Raw genomic sequence first — 26,020 nt, forward strand, 5'->3', positions numbered from 1 at the left:
AGCTAGAGTGAGGAAAGCTAGGGTTCAAGCTGTTTCTCGCAAAAGGCCAGCCACTCTATTTGGGCAGCCTCAACAGAAAATGAAGCAGCCAAGAGTAGTGGTGTGGAATGACCAGGTGGTGTCTCAATTGATTCCTTATCAGGGTATTGTGGTCAGGAAGGAGTTGGCAATACCCTCCCCAGCGGCTGCCCGTACAGCCCCATCCACTACCCAGCTCCCAAACTCCTGTTTGATGTTGGTATGATATTATATGGTTATAATTAACGGATATATCCGTGTATGCTCAAAATATATCTGAAATTAAACAAAATTCAGAATCGGAAAAGTTTATTAAAAAACAACTGTCACATCAGCATGACATACAAAATTCAAACAACATAACATTTCTGTAGCAACATAAATAGCACCAAAATAAATTATAAAAATTCAAATGAAAACAAAATGGTGTCTGTAGAACAAAAATAAATCATCAATAAGAGTGCTGATTTTAGCACATTAACAAAACATTCTCATCACCATAACTGAGACTACAAATAAACTCACACCAAAACAACACTGCAATCTTCTAATCTGACAATCAACTAAATCAAATGTGATTATAAGTGATCAGAAAATGAACTGAGTCAATCACTCTGAAACTTTAGCACAAAAATGAAGCTACTACTATGAAAATACAGCTGCAAAAGTCCGGTAGCCAGCTATAGGTTTCATCTTTTTCTTCGGTGGCATTTTTAAGTTTTCCTTCTTTTGTTTACTCGAGAAAAAACGGGATCTCATCTGGGGCGGTATGTATGTGCAGACCCCATCCGAGCATAACTAAAAGGAGGCAACCTTTCAAAGTATTTTTTTTAATCACAGCCAACTGAGTATGTTTTTTTTATTTTATTACAGCATGTTCATTCCACGTCAAAACATTGTTGACATGAGTGAACGCAGTATGGAGAAGTGGAAATGTGAGTTTATTTACTACTATGAAGTTTGTATACTTGATTGTTGAAATTAAATCTGTGGTGACTGGCTTGTTGTTGTGGTAGTGGCTAAAGTACTATGCCGCAAGTCTGGGCAAGTCTCCCTCAAAGGTGGCAGCCATAAAGGCAGTCCGTATTTGGCCTCGTAACCTGGCAGATGTTATTGCAACTTCATCTCCCAGTTTCTTAAGGGTGCCTGTAGCGTTAATCAATACAACGGAAGGCCAGCTGTGCCGCCATTGGATTTGGAAGTGGTCCTGTCAGCCTTACAGCATGAGCCATCGAGCACCTGGAATCGGTGGAGCTGAAATTGCTTTCTCTTAAGATGGTATTGTTGCTGCCAAAGAATGGGAGAGCTCCCTGCACTTTCGGTGCATGAGGAATGCTGTAGATTCTTGCCGGGTGATGCTCGGGTGGTGCTGCGCCCGAACCCTGCATTCCACCCTAAGGTTTTGTCCGAGTCCCACACCAGTCAGTCCATTGAGCTCCACCCTTTCAAACCTCCTCAGGATGGTGGAGCAAGAGTAAGGGGATAGTCACTATTATGCCCCGTCAGGGCCCTGACTGTGTATCACACTTGATGACTCTAAGGTGCACAACTGAAGTTATGTCCCAAACATCCACTGGTGATCACAAATAACTGCTAACATCTACTGGTAGTAGACCTGATATTAACATCCATAAAGTGTAAAGCTTTAAGTTTTAATGTGTTTCCTCCACTTGTGATTGCATCACACTTCCAAAGTTGTCTTTACCAGGTCAGACTATACAGATGTGTCCAATGTCAAGGGTTGTGTGTGCCGCGCAGCTCAATTCTCGTGCACGCAGCCGCCTGGCTGTTCACAATGCAGGCGCATTTCTCCGCGCCGGTCAGCCCACGATTCTGCTTTCTCCGCTGGTTGTTGTATGCTGCGTTCAATGTAGGGGTTCGGGGGTAAATGATGATGGTCTGTCTGCTTGTGCGCTTGTAGTGAATGGGCAGATGGGGATATTTCATCATGTGGGGGAAAAAATCTGGGAAATTGAAACTCAAGGAGAACAGCAGGGAAATCCAAAGTAAGGGATGCATATTTGATAATTTATATCATATATAATATGTCATTTATATCGTTTAAAATCGATTTTCATTGTGTTTTCTGGTGCGATACGCTAAAAAAAATAGACCAGATGGCGAAACCATCGCTGCAGAGCGCGAGCCGTCCTCAGCGCTGCGCACCGCTTCGCAGTCGATGTGAACAGCCCAATTGATTAACAAGGGGGCGGAGAGGAGGCGGACAGCTTTTCTTGGCGCTGCGCTGCACGGCACTTCCGCGTCCGGTGTGAACCCGGCATAAGCCCACCTGCCTAATCTCCATTAATCTTCATTCTGCACCAAACCTGTGCTGCTCTTATTTTCTGTTGATTTCTCTTGTTTACACTGACTACATGCACCACATATCAATCACTGCAACCCTGCACTCTCACCCATCACTGATTCTAACTAGCATATCTCATTCTGATTATTGTGACTTTATTAATTTCAGATTTTTATAGCTTTTCTGCATCTCACATAGAGAGAGAAGGTGGAGTTCAGAGGAAAATCAATACACTACTATGGATTGAAAAGTCTCAAGTAGTGGTAGTTTGGAAGCCAGGTGTAAATATCAAATTGTTTATTTCAGAAAGTTAAAGACATTGTTGACACACCAATTGACACAGTATAGAACAGAGTATACAGACTCAGAGTCAGGGCACTACACTTTGTTTAAGGATGGGAGAGGATAGTGGTTTTGATTAAATATCAAAGAAATACCCTCATCATGTCTTCTGCTTCCTGCAAAACATATTTGCTAATGGAAACAAATTGTGTGAATGTATTTAAGGAGTCAGAGACAGAGGAAAACTCTGAGGTCGAGATGAAGTTTGACCTTGAATAAACCATCAAGTCACCTTGACTTTGCGGAATTCCTCACCTGCATAGGTATATTTTGGTATATATATAGCTAAGCAAAGCTTTCTGTATAATCCACCTCTGACTGATTTACTGTTCAAAGACACTTTGCTATTCATCAGAAGCTTTATCAATTCTGCTAAAAATGCATTGAAAATAGATTGTAAGTAAGTTCAATGAGCTGAGCTGACTATCCTTTTACATCCTGTCAGGGTTTAGCTGCTGTTTGAAATTTAACTGTCTAAGCTGTAGCTCCTCTTTCTTTGCATTTAAAGATAACAAGACTGTTCTCCTTTACAGGTTTTGATACCTCTGTGCTCACTTGTCAGGCCCTTCAAAAATACAGTCTCACACACACACATTTACTTTACTTGACTATACATCAGCACCCAGCTCTGTTCCTCAAAGAAATTAAAAATCAACTATTGAAAGAGGTCCATGACGAAAAGTATTAAATAATTTCATCTAGTCAGGGACAGATACAGAAGACAAGCCAGTAGCCGGTGAAGCTTCATAGTCCTCTTAAGCAGAGAGAGACTTTGACCCTGACTCTTCCTCTTAATAGTACAGTCTCTATGGATTGGATAATTGACATAGTATTATGACAAGCAGTTCAAGTCTGATTAATGAGATTGGTAAAAGGGAAACGAGGAAGTGACTTACATGTGACCTCCTAAAAAATAAAAGACCCTGTGTAGCCAAAATTGTATTCATGGTTTTGAATAGTGTATAGTGCCTCCAGGAACGCCCACCACAAAAAAGGGCTTGATTTCTTATTACAAATTAATATGTAGTGTTGGGACCGGGTATTTGTGAACTACAGTTCGGCCTACATGTGTAGTCAAAGCCCTGAGCACATGTTCTTTGTTCTGGAGACAAACCAGAGCCTCCAGAACTCAGTCTCCCAGGGTGCTTCAATGTCACACAGAGGTGTGAAAACTGACCGGGGACACAAGTTTCAACCACAATTGGTCACTCTGGGCCCCATGACCCATGAGGTCACCAGGCCAATATAAGCCAAGTCCCCCCTCTCTTCTTCCTCTTTTCGACTCATCCTTTCGACTCAACTCTCCGAGAGGAGCCCACTCACCGAGCAAGGGAATCTTCCTCCCTACCCAAGCTCTACCAACCTTCAAGCAGGCCTGCCTGGAGAAGACTGCTAAAACCTTCCAAAAGGCAGCGACGCGAGGGCCTGCCTAAGAACCAGCACAAGAGCTGCATCGCACAGAAGAAACAACAAAAACAGGAGCCACGAACCAGCAAGACAACTTCACTGGACTTCAAACAGCACATCAACCTTTTTCCCCTTTTCATGGACGGGTAACACAACTGGGCTTAATAATTATACTAGGCCAAGTAAAGACTGATTATTCGATTCCGTGTGATGTTTATAAGTTTGATTTGTGTTGCTGTGATATTTTGGTTATAAGTTATTTGAAAGTTAATGTTAGTTATGTTATACTCTTCGCAGTCTTTCTTTGCATGCATCTAGCTACTTTCTCTAACCTGGCACCAACACACACACACACACATGCATATCTCCCCACACGTCTCTCTGACCCCCGCTACATGTCGTAAACATTCCAGGGGGGAATGGTTTATTGCCCTCATTGTGGCCAGCCGCCATTTTGAAAGCACACTCACTCACACAGACACACACACACATACACATCATTATATAGTAAGTACATCTTTAGTAATTTGTGTTTTTATACTTTATTATCTTCATAATAAATGTGTGAATTTTGCCAACCTCTACACTGTCAAGAACTCTATATCCTTCAACTTTGCTAACTATCTATATGGTAATTTTGGTTATAGTTATTCATTTAATTGTTAATCAGAGTTCCAAATTTGTAGTTGGTACTTTCATGAGACTTAATCAATAAATTGGCTATCTTTCCCCTTCCTTTGAAGGGTGGTGCCCCGAGGTAACTTTAATCAATTAGTTATTATTTAATATTAATATTTTTAATATGTAATTATGGTCTCACGTTTAATGTATCAATTGCACAACAGTAGCTATCACATTAAACAATGAAAAAAAACATTGTGATCATTCACCAGCACAATTAATCCAATAGATTTAACAATCAAGTCTACAACTTGCCTCCTCCTCCTATGAATATAAAATAATCATGGCCAGCGAACTATTACTAAAAGATAACTGAGGGCTTTGCGTCAAAGTTAACAGGCAAAATAAAAATGTCTGTCTCTGCAATACATTTTATGGGTCCAACGGTCATCCATCAGAGAGAACTTCTTACTCATGACATCACTTAACCTATAAAGTAGCTCTTTTAAAGATTTTTTGGGATAAATAAAATACCATAAATATAAAAATGTAAATAAACAATGAATAAAAAGTTAAGAAAGGAGTGAAGAGATGGCCAGAGCAGTTGCTCTGAACGTCCAAATATAATGCGGGTGGGAGTTAATTGAAAGCCCAATGCGTCTCTTTTAGAAACAGAAGGGTATGTTTTGTGACATCACAGTGACCTTCTGAGAGCTAGATTCTATGCACTTTTGAATCTTTGATACCAAGAGAATGTTTAGCAAATTTGAATAATTTCCCTAAAGGCATTCCTAAATCATCATGTTCATGAGAATGGGGTGGACGAACAGACAGACAACTGTCAAACACCTGTGTTAAGCCCCAGTGATGAAATGTAACTGAAGAATGAAGCAGCATGCCTGTAACATCAACCATTCCCCTGGTTCACATTCACACAGAGAAAATGGCAGGTCAGAGGAGTGCGGCCGACAACCTCCTGGTCACAGGCCTCTGATTTCGGGACAGCTGCTGTCCCAAACGACTACGTTCCCAGGACATCACAGCCTTCAGGCTACACAGCCACAGACGCTAGTTGCAGGACTGCACAGAGTTTTTGCTTGATCCAACAAAATGTAATCAGGGGGAAAAAAGCAGGTATGAACTGCTCAAATAAAGCAAAGAAAGCCTCCAAGTCAGACGCTGCACAAGTCTGAACAGATCAGAAACAATTCAAACAGAGATAAGACATGTCCTATTATGAACATGAAATATATAAATTGTATTTATGAGTGAGTGAAATGGTTGATGTAATGACATATTTTGCAAGATGGCAAACACAACTCCACATTATTTCTTTGAACTGATTTTTACATGAGACCAAGCTCTTATTCACTCTCTGTCAAATATAAAAAAAAACGTTGATAACTAAATGAGTTTGTAATTCCAGTTTTACAGAACTTCCTTGAACCCTTAACATTTAAGGAGCTAAACAAAAACTGCAAATCTGGATCAAATAATGAGTAAACAACATTACAATTGTGACCAGACTTTTACCTCCAATGTCTGTCATTTGAGAGATGGTTAGAATCACTTTATTTAGCTTTATTTACCTAAACACGTTACAGGAACAGGGCTGTGGTCACTAAGGGGTGTGGTCACCTCATGGATAATGATAAGGGTAAGTGGTTTCAAAAATATAAACTTTGTACAAGTTTGTGATTAAAAAATTTCTACATTTATTTAAAAATGTCTACATTTATTTAAATATGTAGTTCTGAGTCCATATGTTAATTAGGTAGGCAGGGGTAACTCAGTTAATTTCTGCATTGATAAATGTAATTTTTTTGTCCTTCATAACTCTGAACAACCTCTTATTCTGGTCCAGCATGTACATTCTACCAGTCTTTTAGTGCATTCCAATACTGTATCGGTGTGTAGAGTTTACATGAGTTGTTCTGACTTGAGGTTCTTTGATTAGCGTGTAAACAACAGACTTCCCAACAAGCACTGTGTACACAGAGAGAGAGAGAGAGAGAGAGAGAGAGAGAGAGAGAGAGAGAGAGAGAGAGAGAGAGAGGTTACTGTGTGTGTGTTGCCCTACACATGCAGGCACACACACCCACACACAGCGAAATTGGCAATGTACAATTCCAGTCATCTTACTTCGATACCAGTGGTGAAGTGAAAACATACTCTACATTAATGCCAGTCTAAATTTTGTGAAGAAGTGAAGACTAAGGGAGCAGCACAGTTAATATCTTAGTTAATAAATGAACATCATTCTACATTCCCCAAGAGGGAGGCCGGACACCTCTCAGGTAATAAATACCGAGAGCTCCCCCAAATCATTGCTTATTTCCCTGTGCACTGAAGATAGGACCAGAACCTATCCCGGTTCCTCCAGATGATCCAGACACTTAAGGGAGCAACCACCAAGCGTTTGTAGTTTTATTTTTTTACTTTAAGTTCATTCAACTTCTTTTGTTTTTCCACTTGAACTTTATTCTGAAAGGACCGCAGCAAAAGTCGTATACTCGCCGGCCGAGTTATCCCCAGACTTTTCCTCCGCTCCCACAAATCACGAACCAACCGCGGAACATCGACAAGTAAGAGGCTTATGTCTGGGCAGAGACTAGTTTAATCATTAGTGTGTTATTATTTGAGCGTACATTTGTTTGGGACCGCCGTGTCCACTTTTGTCCACATTGTGCCAGCGCGTTGTGACGTATCGGCATTTCCGGCCACGTCACCGCATTGTGTTACCGTCAGACTAATTTTACGGAGACTTTAACCCATTGAAAGATCGGTACACAGCGGAGCGGATCTTAGTTCGTCCGCTTGGGTACCGAGTGGTAGAGTCCCCGCAAAGCTGTCTCTGGCGGTGTTTGAGATCTCCTCTGATCAATTATTGCATATATTTTCCTTCCTCTCTCTCTTCTCTCCTAAACCCGCCTGCACACACGTCCGAACTGCATCCACACACATCACGTCTTATATACATTCTAGAATCTAGATAGTGCGGTCGCATCTCGACGCCATTCGGCGCTTTGAACCACGAGATAGATCAAAGTAACCTTTGTTCTCCATTTCCTTTTGGTCAAACCACATGGTTGCACCGCCATTTTGTATTTCGTAACACCTCGTGTACGACTTCGTACGCCTTTTTTGATTTCGTAACACGACACCACTTGCACGGCTTCAGACGCCATCTTGTCTCCGTCTTCCCCGTACACATACACACACACACCCACCCACACACACACAGACACACAGACACACACGCACCCGCCTCCGGGTATACACAGTGGAGGTATTACATATGTGTTACGGTTGTGATAGATGCTTGTGGTGTTTTATCTCTGATATAGTGGGTTTTTGCTGTGATAAAAGTCATTGATTGACGTTGATGTCATTATCTTAAATAAATCCCCTTTGTAATTAAAGTACCGGTATTTTTGTGATTCTTTGTGCATATGTATGTGAATACAGCTGGATTATGACTGCCTGTGCTCGAACTTAAAACCTTCACTGTTCATTATATAATCATTAATAGCAAATATTGAGATTTCTAATTGAACTTTTCAGACTATGAGACTGATCTTTATCGACTGATTGTTGGTCCCTGATACCAGGGTGGTGCCCCGTCTTTGATAAATTATAATTACAACTTTTATTATTCTTAATTGATAATTTTATTGTTTTTCATTAATTGTTTCATTATTCTTAATTGATAACTCTATCATTTTTAATGAATTATTTTATTATTTTAATTAAATATTTTTTATTATTTTAATAATCATATTTTATGATTATTGAAAATTAGCCAACATCCAGTCTACCTACTATTGCACAACACTCCCCTAACGAGCTATCGATCCCCAAAAAAACACCATTCTCTGCTTTAAACATAAAATTTAGCAATTTCCTGCCAAAAAGGTCTCTTGCTCTCCAAAACAACATCTATCAAAGGCAGGAAGGGAGCAGGCAACTACAGGGACTGGCCTATTGGTGAACACCAGTAGAAATTGATGAAGAGGTTCTCGCTGACCAGCAGCTCTGCTCAGGAAAAAAGTCACAAGCAGTTTAGCCTCTACTGTATAACTATTTTACTCTTCAAACTGAGCCAGAATTAGGGCTGTAGTCATAATAGTCATAATAAAACATGTTTATTGTTTAAATATGGTGAAATTGTCACACCGAATAAACTAAATTGTAAACTGGCCGATGTTATTGCAACTTCATCTCCCAGTTTCCTTTTATAATAATAATAATAAAACTGTTATGCTATGATGACAAGCAAAAAAGCACCGCCGTCCGAAACGGTAACTATGAAACTTTGAACAATTAAGGAATTACGGTGTGGTGTAGCTCATATACTGTTTCTGGCAGCTCTGCATGTGGGTTGTCCAATATCACTTTTCCACCAACGCTAACCAGGTTCCAGTTCTGGGTTGGTGCTATTGCTGGTTCGCAGTTGCTTTTCCACAGGCCAGTGCCATTCAAAGAGCCACATCATGACATCATTGTATACGTCTGTATACGGCTCTGCTCTTCCAGCTAATGCTAGCGCTAACTTTAAGCACAACAACAAAAACAGCGGCGGATACATCCTATTTTAATGTGTTGCTTGTGGCTTTGCTTTTCTGTGTTTGAGCATACACAGACATCCAAACACAACTGGTTCAGCATATTTTTGCTGCTCGTCGCGATAGCTACGGAAGGCAATCAAACCTCACAAATGTTGGCAGTCATTAACGTAATTTGTTTCCATGAATGCTATTCGCTAGTTGCATTAGACGCTGTTCTACTACTTCCGTTTTGAGGACGGTGTACACAATCATTTCCAGTTCAGGATGGTGGTCAGTGACAAGACAAACAACAAAATTACTTTCTATATGCGGCATCTCCAGGATCTACCAAAGATCACAATTAAAAACACTCATGTACTCTGTTTTTTGGGCCTCTAAAAACAAAAAAAGTGAGTTGAGAACAGTGTGGAAATGAGTACCAGTAAGTGGATTACTAGTGCACGAGATGTGTTAATGCTTTTTAATGTAACTTAAATAATCATTGCTATTCAGACCTCTTTACTGATAATATTTATTTCATGTTCACTGTGGAGCGTTCAGAGTAAAGAGAGAGAGGGAGAGGAACATAACCTGGATGCTGCAGGGAGAGCAGGTGACATGGAGGTAGAGGTGACAAGGAACCAATGTTGATGATTATAACCAAATAAGGACATCATACCAGTCTAATCCGAATATACAGACTTGGCCCACATGTATTTGTATTAGGTCTATCAATCGATTAAAATATTTAATCGTGATTAATCCCACATTTTTTATCTGTCATTAATGTACCTCAAAGGGATATTTTTCAAGTTTTTAATACTCTTATCAACATGGATAAAAATGCATGTTTATTATTTTTGCAACAAAACAAAGACAAGTACCATCCAGAATATTCTCCAGAATACCCTCAAAGGTACTGCATGCTCAAAAAACACTCTGAAAGCATAACTTGAAAAACTCAAGCCCAACAAGAAACAACAGATTGACAATGTTAATCGACCTGCAAGCTGTAGCCACCCATTTAGCTATTGCTGTGGAAAGTTTGTTGCTTGTGGAGTAGTCCATGCGTGGGGTAGGGGAGAAGAGAGAGGAGAGATGACTGGAGAGCAGCAGAGAGAGGAGAAGAGAGGAGGAGAGGAGAGGAGGAGAGGAGAGAAGAGTGGATAGGAGGGGAGAAAAGATGACTGAAGAGAATGTTACTGTAGGATCAATCAAAACCAATTTGCTAAACCTTTTGCTAAAATAACTGTACTTTTCTTCATAGATCTATAGCAATGCATATATTTATTTTAATTGCTTAAAAAATAATACAATAAAATATTAAACATTGTGGGCCCTAATGTGAATTTAAACATTTTATTTAATGTGATATACTGTACTTATGTAATTGTATTAAAAAATATATATAAAAAATGAATATATAAAGTTATATAAAATACACATAAACATGTTTATATTACCAAGAACACATAAGACTTACAATACAGTATTAAACATTGTTTTGAATAACAAAATACATAAAATGTATCTTGTGTGTTAATAATGAGTTTTGAGATTTTGGTCCCCCCCAATGTTCACTTCATGACTATGACCTTGGCCAGAACATACAATCTTTCACAGTGTCTTGAGTTGTAAGATTGTGTGGGAGCTGTAATTCTGACACAAATATTCCCAGAACCAGTTTCTGCTTGATGAGATACTGTAGCATGTAGTACCTGCTGTTCCAGCGAGTCTGTATAATGCATACTTCTCAGAGCTAAAAGACCCTTATTAACAGCCAGCTAGAGGGTGTGGGCAAAACACGACAGCGTGGAGTCCAGCATCATTCATAGCTTAAATTAAATTTTTGGCATTATTCCAAAGCACAACATGAACAAAACTATTGGGAATGCTGCACATCTGAAGATTGTCATCAAACACACCTGCGATAGCTGACTACTGTGTGAACCCCGAAACAGTTTTGCATGTAGGGCTTTTCATATCAGTCGATATCGATATATATCACAATATTAAGTGGCCCTATGGGGCGAACAACATAAGATCACTGACCACCACTGACACAAATCAACAACAGAAAGCCTTTAAAACAGCCCAAACCATGGGATTTATTAACATCAAACGACAACACACACAATGTTAAAATCCCAGGCTGAGGCCCAGTAGAACCAGCAGTTCCCCCCACACCCTGACACAGGAGGTTTTAAAGGACCTCTATTCACTGGCCAGGTACACCTTATTGATGACTATTCAGTTTAATCAAGGTGGAGCTAGAGGAGAGACAAGAGAAAAAACAGGGACACAGAAAAGGAACACATACAGCCGTAACAGAACTGATCTTTATTAAAAAAAACTGCTGAATTCATATTTATGTTACTGGATAAATGGGGTGTCGCTTCTTCTGCAACAATGAAGTTAAAACACCATGTTGCGTCATAATCTGTGGGAAGAACTTCTGTGTGTGTGTGTGTGTGCGTGTGTTTGTGTGTCTGCTCAACTCTGTCCCTCTTCACACACGAACTGATAATCACATGTATTTAGTTATTAATCGAGGGTGTTGGATCATGACTCCGGTCACTTTAACCCTGTTGTCCTGACTGTGAGCGTCACGTTACGGCTCGTGTTGTGTGGCAGGTTTAAACATGTTTCTCATAAACTTTAGAGAAAATCAAACAAACCCAAAGTAAACATCAGTCCTGTATGTGTCCCAGGGACATGCACAGACATTTTTTGAGGCAGGGGCTCGAGTGAGAAAAAGGCACTTCTTATAATTATTTCTAAAAAATATATAGATAATATAAATGAGTATAGTAGAACATCTCTGACTTACTTAACATTATATTTAATACCCTCACACTCACGCAATTGTTAAATACTCAACAGTTCACACAGAGACAATGGTCTTCTTTGGTATACACTAAGTTTGTCACAAGAGCAGACAACAACAAAGGAAACAATGATGCATCCTGATGTATTTCAATGTATCACATCAACAATTTCCTATATTACTGCACATGGCTGCTTTTTCATCAGTTATGAACTAATATTAACTAATCAAATATGAACTCTCTTTTTATTTAGAAGGTGCTTTAAAAAGTATTATAGACTGTTACTGTTATTACAAGTGTGCTGTAATTTACAAAATAAGGTTTTCAATTCATAAATCAGACTACAACAGTGGTCTATGACAGTTCTCTCCACACTGATTTGACATTCATTCAGTTTAGACTTGTGTGCTGCACTTAAGGCTTAAAAGGACAAACTCTGATTATAGCCTCTACACCAGTGGTCGCCAACCCGTCGATCGCGATCTACCGGTCGATCTCCCAGTCTTCACTGTCGATCTCCGAACTCTCTGGACTCACTGGCTGTCGTCGCGCCGCAGATCAGCTGTGTGTCGGTTGTCTGTTTTTCACACGCGCTGTGTGTCCGCTACTGGTGGTGGAGCAGCTGGTTTATCTCCTGCATTTCCTTCAAACAAGTCAGTTTATGTACTAAACTAAATGTCAGGATACGGTATGAAGACGCGCATTTTCCGGTCTGTCGATAACAATCAAAGCCCCGTTGGAACAAATTAATAAGAAAGTGAAACGCTGGAGTGCTTTTACTTTGAGACGGGTTCCGGAAATGTTGTAAATATGTTTGTGTCATAGACATAATTTGTTGGAATTATGTCACAAACATGGATTTTAAAATGTTAAAACCACTTTCTGTATGCGTTTCAAAATAAAAGCACTCCAGCGTTTCTGATGTGTCAATATTTGCAGGAGCGGAAGACGCACGGCTTCATACTGTATAGTACTTGTATTTATTTGAGTACAAGGGACAACTTTCATACAAGGAAAAGTAAATTTTATGGACATATTCAAGGCAAAGCCTATGTAAAAACATTGTGATGCAGTAGCAGCTCCTCTGCAGAACATATTGTCGAGCTGAAGCTAAATATTGTGCACTGAACAGATGCTGTAAATATGAATTGATATTAATGTGAATATTGTGCATTGAATAGATAAAGTTGCACAACTGCCTTTCTTTGTGTATATTCATGCTCGTACATTCAGCCTTTAACAGAAATTGCAAAAACTAATAAATATGACCCTCCTAAGTGGGTTTTTTGGAAGATATCAGGGTGGTAGCTCTCAGCTTATGTTTGGAATTAAAAAGTGATCTTCGGCCCGAAAAGGTTGGTGACCACTGCTCTACACTATCAAGGTGCCCCCGCCTGGCCCCCCTTGGCAGCGCCACGGCACTGATGCGCAATAATGCGCAGGTTAACTAGTGACTCTGCTCCTCTGTTGTTTTCTATTCACTGACACTTAGAACTGATCTTTATAAAAACCTGCTGAATTCATATTTATGTTCCTGGATAAACGGGGCATTGCTTCCTTTGCAAAAGTGAAGTTAAAACACTATGCTGCGTCTTAAGCCTGATGTCCGGACATCACGTTGCGTCTCGTGTTGTGTATATATTAGGTTTAAACGTGTGTGTCATAAACTCTCGAGCGACTCAAACAAACACAAAGTAAATGTCAGTCCTGTACATGTCCTAATAACTTGTGATCAGTGATGGTGTTTATTGTTTAAAGTGTAAAGTGAGCGCTGTGAGGAGGTAGCGGACTCCGACAGAGACTCTGACACAGGACGACTGGGCCTTTAATGAGCGTCTGTCTGATCCTGAAGCAGCGTTTGTTATAATTATTCAGCAGTGAAAACCCGCTAAAACAACGAACGCGGGGAGAGAGAACAGGAACAGTTGTGCACCATCAGGTTTTTACACAGGGTTTATGCTGAAAATGACCATACGTGTGAGAATGAGTGAGAGAGAGAGAGAGAGAGAGAGAGAGAGAGAGAGAGAGAGAGAGAGAGAGAGAGAGAGAGTGACTACTGCCAATCACTTGAAGTTATTTACATTAACTTTTAATATAAAACCTTTATGAAGTTTCTGGTATAACTACAGTATTTCCTTGCTTAAAAGTAGTCCTGTGTACTCAAATAAATACCAGTACTATACAGTATGAAGCTGTGCATTCTCTCTATTTCACAATAAAACTATTTTTAAAAGAGATGAATGGATTCAGTCAACAGAAACGCTGGAGTGAATTTGGCATATTTATAGATGACAATGACTGGGATAGTGCAGTAACTCGAGTGAATGACAGTACGTCCTGCTCCAGGCTCAATCTGATACAATTTAAGGTTGTCCATCGAATCTATTTTGCCAACTCCAAACTCTCCAAAATATATCCCAGTGTCACAGATGCATGTAATAGGTGTTGCATGTCGCCAGCAAATATGACACACATGTTTTGGTCTTGCCCTCATATACGAGGTTACTGGACAGCTATTTTCAAACACCTTGTTGAGGCTTTAAACATGGCACTGACACCGTGTGAAGAGGTGGCTATTTTTGGAGTATTACCAGGACATCAAACAATTAGGAGGGACACAAAGATTAGTACTGCCTTTGCATCCTTGTTAGCACGTAGAAGAATATTGCTGGAGTAGAAGTCACTATTTGCACCAAATGTTTCTCTATGGCTCAAAGACCTCATGATGTTCTTAAATCTAGAGGAAATTAAATACAACTTGAGGGGATCACATGGAAAATTCGAGTCTGTTTGGGCCCCTATGATTAAATACATAGATAAATTAAAGACACTACAGGACAAATGAAGCACTCACCATTGATGCACACTGTCACTACATTTCAACTGATTTACAGTGCTGATTGGCTTACATGCTCTTTTGATTCATCATTTTCTTAACCAATATGCTATTCCCCTTATTTATTCTTTCATTTTTATTTTATCTATTTATTTTATAATTACTTTTTTTTAATACATCATTTTTTTTTGTATTTGCAGAAACTATATGTGGGACCAGTGGGGTGGGAACGTGGACTAAATGTTATAAAAACAAAAAAAAAGAGTCCTTAATGCTCATTGTATTTCATTGTACCTTTTTAAAGGAATAAATACATTTATCAGAAAAAAAGAACCGCTGGAGTGCTTTTATTTTGAAAAGGGTGTTCTACAGGAATTGTTAGGGAGCAAGAAGAGCGCTGGCAGCGCTGAAAAATAGCTCTTTCGCAGTCGGAGTGCTCCGGTCCTGAGTGTTACAATACAAGCTGTATGTTTCCTGTGTGTGCAATGCTTTGATTTCACTCCATGCAAGAGAACCTGCAGTGCCTCACTGCAAAACGTGCGTTTCTTTTTCTCTCACTGCAGCAGCTGTCACGTGTACATCTATAATAACACGTTATGTTAAGTTAACAACTTATTCTTTACAATAATCAAAATTATACATAGCCTTCATGCATGAGTACAAAGAAAAGACAAGAAAAAACTATAAGTCTGGCATTTCATGGTGATGAAGCTCAAACCCCGGATTAGCAGGCACACTACTGGTAGCCTCACAAACTAATTAAACCCTCTGCTACGACAAATATATAATATAAAAAATATTTTCAACCAATTTTTCTGTCCTTTTTTTTCACAATTTTCTGGCATTTCATAAACCAACTCATAACTATATATATATATATATATATATATATATATATATATAATGGGCAATCGTGTATCTCTTGAAAAGAGCTTTAAAACACTATGAGAAACATTCCTTTAGGACCTACTGTACATCAGAGGATATATGACCAGTTAAAGTCACAGCCACAAAAGAAAAGTTCACACTTGGTTGTCCCATATCTATTAATTAGAATCCGAGATTCATAACATTCATTTTCGGTTCCATAGGTTTCTCATGTGATCAAATCAGTATGAAACAGTTCATTAACTGTGACTGTGTGGTCCAAATGTGTGATGATTTGACATGGAATGGGCCACAAATGTAAACCAATAAAATGTTTTATATAAAAACATATTAGTAGTGACAACAGACATTGGTCAGTATCTGCCCTCTCTCCTCCTCCCTCTGCTGCTTCTGTGATTCACTGTCTCTAAGTACCACTGTGGGAGAGTTGTTTGTCTCAGATAGAAGAAAGGTTTATAAATATCAATAAATTTAACCAAATTCATCACAATCTCACATCATCACTCAGACATAGACAGACAGCTATCGTTTTGATATTTAGCTTCAGTTCAACAATATATTTTGGGAGAGGAGCTGCTACTGCAGCACAATGTTTTTACATACAGTCAGCTTTGCCTTGAATATGGCACTAAATATGACTATTTCCTTGTATGAAAGTAGTCCCTTTTACTCAAATAAATAAGTACTTTACAGTATGAAGCCGTGCGTCTATCGCTCCTGCAAATATTTCGCAATAAAAAAACGCTTTTTAAACAAAAGAATGGTTTCGTCAACAGAAATGCTGGAGTGCTTTTATTTCGAAATGCACACAGAAAGTGGTTTTAACATTTGAATGTGTCAATGTGTCAATTATATCAATGTGTTTTTTAACACATTGACATAATTTCAACAGATAAACATTAAAACTCAGGTAAAAGATCATTTTCTCTGTTTATTCTGCAGTGAAACACAATGTTTGTCTATGACACAAACTTATTTACAACACTTCCCGAACCCGTTTCAAAGTAAAAGCACTGCAGCTTTTCACTTTCTGAATCCATTCATTTGTTCTAAAGGGGCTTTGATTGTTATCGACAGACCGGAAAATGCACGTCTTCATACCGTAGAATCCTGGTGTTTAGTTTAGTACATAAACCGACTTGTTTTGAAGGCAATGCAGTAGATAAACCAGCAGCTCCGCCGCCAGTAGCGAACACTCCGCTGTGTGAACAACAGACAACAGACAAACAGCTGATCTGCGGCACAACCGCAGCCAGTGAGTCCAGAGAGTTCGGAGATCGACAGTGAAGACTGCGAGATCGGCCGGTAGATCGCGACCGACGGGTTGGCGACCACTGTTTTACACAACATACATGTGGTGTCTCCTGTTCACATTCCTGCTCGTTCATGACTTGGACCTAGATTTTCAGCCCAATTAAACACCTCCAAGCCAGTTACACAATCTCTTAACTGCCCTCTTGTTGTATAGACATGCATACTAGCACTAACAGGAGCCATGCCTTCTACTCACGTCATACACATAGAAACTGGAGTATGCTTGCCCCACATGTTAGAGAATACAACTGGCTCGAAGAGACGGTACCTTACAGTCTCCAAACAAATGCCTGCCTAAATTAAGATTCTCCAGTTATATTAGCAGAAGTACAATAATTCACCAATAATGACTTGTGCTAGCAGTCATTGTGTCTTGGGGGAAATGAAATGCTAAAGTGATGTTTTCTGCACACACTGGCAAGAAGTAAATTTTTCTTTCAGTGCATGTGGATCTAAAAGGAGGTCCTAGCACTTTGTCAGCTAAATTTTACACATATGAACAACAGTGGACATGATTTAACAGGACAAACAGCTCTCTGTCAGCTGTTGGCTGATTATGCTGCATCCAAAGAAAAGCAGTTGCTTTTGTAGGTGCACTAATTAATACAGAGCTTCATGTACATGTTTGGCTAACCTGTCTAGATCAGTGGTCACCAAACTTTTCAGGCCCAAAATCACTTTTTAATTTCAAACGTTTTACAATTTCTGTTAAAGGCTGAATGTACGAGCATATATACACACAAAGAAATGCAGCTGTGCAACTTTATCTATTCAATGCATAATATTCACATTAATATCAAATTCATATTTACAGCATCTGTTCAATGCACAATATTTAGCTTCAGTTCAACAATATGTTTTGCAGAGGAGCTGCTACTGCAGCACAATGATTTTACATATAGGCTTTGCCTTGAATACAGACAGAACTATGACTATTTCCTTGTATAAAAGTAGTCCTGTGTATACAAATAAATACCAGTACTATACAGTATGAAGCCGTGCATCTTCCGCTCCTGCAAATATTTCACAATATAACCCCCTTTTTAAACAAAAGAATGGATTCCGTCAACAGAAACGCTGGAGTTTTGAAACGCATACAGGAAGTGTTGCAACCATTTATTTTTGTCACGTAAATTCATCAGATAAACATTAAAACTCTGGTGAAAGATCATTTTCTGTTTATTCTGCAGTGAAACACAATGTTTATCTGACACTTCCCGAACCCGTTTCAAAGTAAAAGCAATCCAGCGTTTCACTTCTGAATCATTCGCTTAACGGGACTTTGATTGTTATCGACAGATAGGAAGATGCATACCGCACAGTCCTGATATTTAGTTTAGTACATAATACGAATTGTATAGAAGGAAATGCAGTAGATAAACCAGCAGCTCCGCCGCCAGCAGCGGACACACAGCACATCTGCAAAGCAACCGCAGCCTGTGAGTTGACAGTTAAGTGAGCCACTAATGTTACATTGTTAGCTTTCCACCCAGGTGATATTCAAAAATATTTGAAAACATAGTGCGTCATGTCAACTTGACTTTTGCAGGTAAGATTTTCTGCTTTGGCTAAAAATCACCAAAAAAACACCAAGCAATGGAGTAATCTTACATTCTATAAAACTGCAGGGACAATACCAATATACAGCTAACAGCTATTGTCACTCACGCTGTTATGTGTTCACACTTGTTAGCAAACAGCTGAGTCTGTAGCAATCATAAATGTGAAAATGAAGTGAAAGAAAATGAGCCACAGTAAAAGTGTTGTTTGTGCAGGCAGGGGTCACAAATGTTTGCAACTATGCAGCACGTTTAGTTTTGTACTGAACGTTCAGTGTGTGTATTAGGGCTGGGCAACATGAGGACGGTGTAACTTACCGTTCAGAAACATCCTGTTGTAACCGACTGTAAATATGTGGATGGTCTTCTATAGCGGTATCCAAACATAATGTGTCTTTCAGCTGTGTTTACCATCGTAAATGCGCCAGAATGAGACCAGTGATGGGCCTGGTTGCATGTCACTCAAAGTGTAATCAGCCAATCAGAGGAGGGGCTCAAGAGGCAGGATAAAAAAACAGCCTGTTCTGTCTACAGCTCCAGAAGGAGGCAGAAGAGAGGACATGGAAATACACATTGCAGCAGTTTTTTCGACTTTAAACCACTGATATATCATCTTAGGGGTACCAATACCTCAAATTAAATCCCAGAAAGGTGTAAAATGTGGGCCCTTTAACTAGTTGATGCAGCAGAGATCTGAAGACTTTCTGGGAAAGTGTCTACATTTCTTCATGACAGTGTAGGCAAATTTGTGAGTGCTAACTCTCCAGGATGGGTGAGCTGGGACTCTGCTGCCTCTTTTGCACATACAGTGCTGCTGGCAGTAAATCTTGGATTTCAGGGCTGCAACAAGTAATCAATTTAATCGATAATAAAAATAGCTCGTAACTAATTTAGTAATCAATTAGTCGGGTCTGTTATAATGCATGGCACACACTGTGGCAAGGTCTCCTGAGGTGGGGGCAGTAAACCAGCTGTTACACTGCCGTCTCCTCTTTTGAACACTTTACTACAGTCTTAACCCTCGTGTTTGAAGATAATCGTGATATTGAAGTCATATCACTGAGCCCTAGTTGATACCACAGTGATGGTGTGATGCTGTGCCATGTGAAATCAGCTTTGTACAGGTTCTATTTGATGCTTTAATGTTAGGTTTTTCCACACTTTTAACGACAGTTGCTTCCACGACGCAACAAGGAGAAAGAGAGAGCAGCAGTGATCGAGAGACACAGACTGAATGAGGAGAGCTGATAGTGAACACAAAGCAGGGAAACAAAGCTACAAAATGTGGATTTAACCCTAACCCTAACCGGGTTACGTTCTAAATCACAAAAACAACCTGCTTGGAAGATGTTGTATTGTCAGGTTTTGTCAAAATAGAGACATTAATTCAGCCCAGTGCAACTTGTCTGCTGTGAGACTGCTAAGTGACAGCCATCAGTAACACAGAGGCACATTCAGCAGACCAAGCTGTTTTAACTTTTGTTTGATAATCGAGAATCAACTTCACAGACAAATTACATACTTTTGTTGTGACTACAAATCATTTTTATATAAGATATCTAACATCACTCTACCCAGTCAAAACAATATCTTTAATAAATAAACAACTCAAAACTCTACATACGTAATAACATTTTGACTAATAACATTCAAACTACTTTTACAGTAACTTTGCAGATTGCAGTAAGCAATCACAACAGCCCTCCATATAGGCCCTTGAGGCCAAACTAGAACAAATAAAACTTCTGAAACATCAGCTCATTTAGTCATGCAAAACTCATTGAAGTCACTGTGTGACATGTTCGGAAGACTTCTTGAACAATCGTGGTTAAGAACAGCTGTTGTCTTCAACCAAACAATAACAAAACTGTAAGAAACAAGAACCCTGGAGACCCTATACAAGTACTGGAAGATAATGCAGAGATTGTGCCTGTGTTGACATTAAATGTGCAACCACTGCCATGTCTATAGAAAATGGCATGTCAACATTTACCCCAATACCTTCTGCCTACCTTCTGTTCAAGCTGAACAGAGAGAGTGAGAGTTATTTTCATTTATGGTGTAAATGTTTCCTTGTTAAATGGAAATAAAGGCAGATTTATTTTTGTCAGATTGTATTTGTCCCGGCATATTATTTTCAATTCAATAATAGCCTATTTCTATCAGTGAATAATGTCTGTTATGAATTAAGAGTATCATTCATTAGGCAATATTCACCACAGGTTGACATGAATTAGTTGGTGGCTAAACCAGCCCTGATTGTTTCTGTCCTGGACCTCCTCCTCCTTATTTAAATGTGTCCATTTTTTACAACAAGGGAGAGAGAAGCTCCTTCAGTAAAATGTTCAAATCCATCCACTGATGTCAGTAATGGAGGCGTAGCAGCTGGCAGCGAAGCACTTCCGCTACATTTCTGGGACATTGGTACCATCTGAGCCATTCTTCTCAGCCACAGGGGAAAAAAACTCTAGGAGAACCAGACTCAACATGGGTGGCCATCTGCCTTGACCGGTTGGGGTGAGCGGAGAAAAATTTGGGAGAGAGGAGAGGTGAAAAAGATGGGAGAGGAGAGAGGTGGGGAGAAGGGGAAAAAGAGGAGAGAGAGACCAGAAACAGTAGTGTGTCATATTTAAGCTCTGTCAATATGTCCTAAATAGTGTCAATCAAGTCGACGACCTTAGGTATTTCTGGTTTCCACCACAAAATCTGAAACAAATGTAATTATCAACATGAGAAGACGCATATTCTGAAGAACCCACACATTCTCCAACACGTAAAAAGGTATTGTATAATATCTCTTTTGTAATGGAGTAATTAAGAACCCAATGAAGTTTTTTTCTAGCAAATTCTCTCAAAATATATGTATTTGAAATTTTCCATTGCAGCTCATATAAATTCTCCCTTTCCTCATTTGTTTTTTCCAGGTTTCCTTAATTGTCCCATATATGTTTCACAAACAATGACTAACATTTTGCTTGTTGTAAGCCCCTCTAAAGTTTTACGATGGATTTTTGATTTGATTTCAAAAGATATGCCAGCATTATCCAGGTACTTTATTTATTCAATTAAATTAATTGCTCATTAAATTGTTGGGTTTCCTAAATTAAATCTGTAAAAAATTATTATTACTCAAGCCATGCTGCATCTTTAGGTCTTGAAAAATCATCATAGATCCCCAATGAAGAAGATAAGCTGTTAGACCTTGAGTCACCTTAAGCCTTACATCTAATGTAGGTACAAAATCTGGTTCATAAGCAAACCATCTCAAAACTTTTTTACATACATGCATACCAGTATGTGTTGCTGCTGTCGGCACATGTAAAATATGTATGTATGTAAATAAAGCACTTGCAATAAAAATATAGGCCTGTTTGTTTGTTTTGAAAATGGGTCACTGGCAGCACTGTTTAAGAAAATCATCTCATGATTAAATGTTGAAATTATTTATTGATGGTAAACTGACACAGCAACTTGAAATTAAACAAAATTTTAATCTAGATTTTACACAGTGTTGACTAGTCCACATGCAGACAGCATGTTCAGAGACAGTGTAACAGTGAGACCAAGCTGTCGGATACATGCAAGCAAAAAATGAACTGTACAAATGAAAAGACAATGCTGATGGGCATCAGTGTCTACACCACCATTCAAAAGCTTTCCAGCAGTTGCTTCGAACAATAGCAGGCCGTTCACACGCACACTCACAAACCAGCCAATTTCTCAACACAGTCAGGGTGAGACACTAGTACACAACAGGCAACCCCCAGCCAGAATGAAAAGTGGAACCAAAGAAATCCCCCAATCTCACCCTCTCCGTCTTTCTCTCATACATAGCGAGAGGAGGAAAGAGGGGGGAATGCAGAGTGCTGGCATTTGGCACAAACACACGCTCACAAAGCCCTTGGGACCCTAAGGATGAGGGGGAGGGTGGAGGAGGACAAGGAGCGGTTGCAACAAAGCCATTTATTTCCATGCTGGCAGCCTGTGGAGCAAGGCACTCATGGAGAAGGGGAACAAAACGAAGAGAGGGAGGGCTTCTAACCCCCCACTCCCTTTCTTTTCCATGTGGAGGTCAGTGTTCTCAGGAGGTCAGCCACTGCAGGCAGCAGCTCCTCTGCAAAATCTCATGCACATTTTATTTATTATTGTGCAGCCACTTCATTGTCATTTAAATGAATATCTCACTTCCAAATCAGTTGTATTAGTAAATCTGAGCAAATTCATCCAAAAGCATTAATGTGTTTGTCAAAAGAGAGGAAACGCGAAATCATGGTCCAAAATTGTGTAACATAGTGTAATTCACTCAGTGCCAACCTCATAAAGCCTTAAAAAAGTGCTTGAAAGGGTAGATATTCTTGTAAAGACAGATAACATGTAATCATTTGTCTGTCACGTGACCCTGAGTCAGACGAGAGGAAAACTACTGTGTCCAGTACAGATATGTTTCGCCTAGCTTAGCAAAGGTTACTAACTTGCTTACTAACTCCATTAAAAAGTGGGAAAAATAATATAAATAGAAAAAAAAGAAAAATCCTACAGAAAACCTCCTGTTAGTCTATCTTGGAGGCATTTTACAAATTATTCCTAGATGAATGTGTAGACAAACTATATAAAGAGTGTAAATAGTAAATATTATCAATTAGCAAACACTCTGGGTGACCAAGTGTTGCTGTCACAAAATCCCAATGTCTCAACACAGAATTACAACAAGGTGGCTAATGTGAACATTTCCCCCAATTAGCTGCTCATATCTAGTTTGGTTCTGAACCCAGCATAAAAGTTGACTTTTGAGATCTACAAGTGATTGCACCCAGTGGTTGTTGATCCTAGAAATAACTTCAGAGAAGACTGCTCTAATGATAGCAGTCTCTTCATGTGACTGTGGGAGAGTGTATATAAAAAAAAAAAAATGTTAGGACTTTTAATTATAGAAAGTTTAGTAAGTCATAGAAAGTTCTGACAGCCAGGATAACCCCTGTTCTGCTAGCCTGGCTGCTAATCACACTTATTAAACAAAACTTGGTTTTCTTGAAGGTGCAGTTATATTTGAGCTCTTTTCCCATATGAATGTATTCAGAAGGGGGGAAGAAAGACTCGGAGGTTGAAGGGATAGTTCACCCAAAAATTAAAACTCTCTCATTATCTACTCACCACTATGCCAATGGAGGCATAGGTGAAGTGTTTGAGTCAACAAAACACTTTTGGAGTTTCAGGGATAAACAGATAAAATGCCTCCATAATGCTCCTGTGGTGTCATCCAAGTGTCCGTAAGCTCGCTCGTGTGCGTGAACGAGGTTCCAGGCTGAGGATAACAGCGGACATTTAGGCAAAAAACATGGTGTGAATGGCGCCGTTTGAGTCGAATTTGAATGTTGGTGATTACAGATACTTCAATGACACCAGGAGCAGTATGAAGGCAAACAGTTAACATTTCACCCACCCCTCCATCAGCATATCTTCATTTTTGGGTAAACTATCCCTTTAATAAATTTAGAGGGCAACCATTCAGGAAATAAATGGTTGTTTTCTGAAAATGAAATTTCTTTGGTATCTTTCTAGTAGAGGTCATGCATTATCTGCCATTATAGTCACTAGCTGCAATTAACAGCAGCAAGAAGAGAACATGCTGCTGCTCACAGTAATTCATACTAACACAGCAGTGTATAAAGGGCCTGTCTGAGGTCCAACCAGCCTGTGAAAAACAGGTGAAAGAGAAAGAAGTGAAGGGAAGAGAAGAGAGGTGATAAGGAGGACTAAGAGGAGGTGTTGGAGTAAGAGGTAAGGAGGAGAAAGAGGAGCGTAACAGGGGCCAGTACAGCAAGTGAACAGACAGCTGTGTGGCTGCTTGGCCGCTTGCCAGCTGAAAGGTGAGAAGAGGAAGGAGAGAGAGAGAGAGAGAGAGAGAGAGAGAGAGAGAGCAGATGTATGTGCATGTTCGTGCTTGTGGTACACACAGCCAAGCAAGCAGACGAACGTCCTCTTCAGTCTAATGCAAACCCTGTCTCCTGCATGTTGATGGTTTTTACAGAAGCCTCCCTATAAAATGACAGTTCATGGAGCTCCACCCTGACAGAGCAGCCCTTCACTGACTGCTGGTAACCTTCATGATGCAGCCTCCCTATGAACACCCACGCACGCACACACGCACACGCACACACACACACAGAGGGAGAGAGCGAGAGAGATTCACTGAATGCCCATGGGACACTTCAGACCAGCCCCAGTTGTTGCTTCCGACTATCGGCACCAATACACATGCACCTATTAACTCTAACATGTTAGCACTGCCATCACATTCTGCATTTTTTTTCACTGTTACCAGGCCTCCAGCTTATTAAATAACACACTCATTATGATTTCTTCCATTCACTTCCATTACATTCCGGCAGTGAATGTGCCGCACTGTAGGTTTCAGTGTTCACATAAAGGCGCAGGGAAGGCCTTCTTTCCTTAGAAGAACATTCTGAAGTTGTAATATCTCATGCGTAAAGAATAACAGAGATACACCTGCCAACATAGAGAATATACTAGCCTGCGTGGATTCAGCAAAACGTTCCTATTAATGCACATCTGACTAGACCGCAAATTATATTTAATAATATCGTTTACAATGCAAGGAGAAAGCAATGTCAACTACACAGCGATCAGGTATGGATGGCTGCAGCGGGGACCGATATCTTGTTTGTCCCATGCAGCTGAATCTCGAGCCCCACAACCCGCTGTTCATCTGCACACCACACTCTTCTGTACCGCCCGGTTAGCACTGCGTGGAGCCCCGCGGCTGCTGCGTATCGACCGCTGTAGCAGATTATTACAGCACATATTACATGGCTCAAGTCACCCACCTTGTCCCACTGTGTCTTGCGGAGGAAAAACGAAAACGCATCACCGACTGTGGGAACTGTCGACACCGCACGTTGTTCTGCGCAGCACTAACTTCGTCCACGTTTCTCCATCGGGACTCACGCGATCCTGCTGCTGAATATCTCGGTGAAAAGGTCCGTCCCGCTCAGTACCATCCACACCAGCAGAGCCGCCACAGACACGGACGGACCGCTCACTGCTGACTGACCGTGCGTTACGCGGGCTCGGCTCTACTACTGCTGCTGCTGTAGCTGCTGCGCGCTCATGACGGTAGCGGGTCGCGAGCAGGGGTGCGCGGGCACAGCGCAGCCTGCCGGAGACTCCATATTTCTCGCTCTACATTTGTTAAACAGGCTACGTTAATGCAACTAAAATATTTATTCAATTCATTAAATAATATTAACAGCATACAACCAGCTGGTCGGCACACATTAACAGACGTTTACAGTCGTGTAAAATAAACACAGGTGATCAGGGACAGTTTCTTCAAT

At 40.0% G+C, this 26,020-nt stretch overlaps 1 protein-coding gene across 6 annotated transcripts in view; it reads right to left on the reverse strand.

The window, feature by feature from the left end:
- Nucleotides 1-25,777, reverse strand: part of fat3a (FAT atypical cadherin 3a) — a 188,928-nt gene extending 163,151 nt beyond the window's left edge. For 5 of the 6 annotated variants that reach the window (XM_034603737.1, XM_034603734.1, XM_034603735.1 and 2 more), the window contains exon 1: nt 25,511-25,777. The gene's annotated coding sequence lies outside the window, so the exon portion shown is untranslated. The remainder of the gene's footprint in view (nt 1-25,510) is intronic. The other variant, XM_034603736.1, reaches the window with a different exon arrangement.
- Nucleotides 25,778-26,020: the final 243 nt, after the last annotated feature.

The sequence above is a fragment of the Hippoglossus hippoglossus genome, chromosome 13 (genome assembly GCF_009819705.1).
Source record: "Hippoglossus hippoglossus isolate fHipHip1 chromosome 13, fHipHip1.pri, whole genome shotgun sequence".
NCBI classification, from domain to species: domain Eukaryota; kingdom Metazoa; phylum Chordata; class Actinopteri; order Pleuronectiformes; family Pleuronectidae; genus Hippoglossus; species Hippoglossus hippoglossus.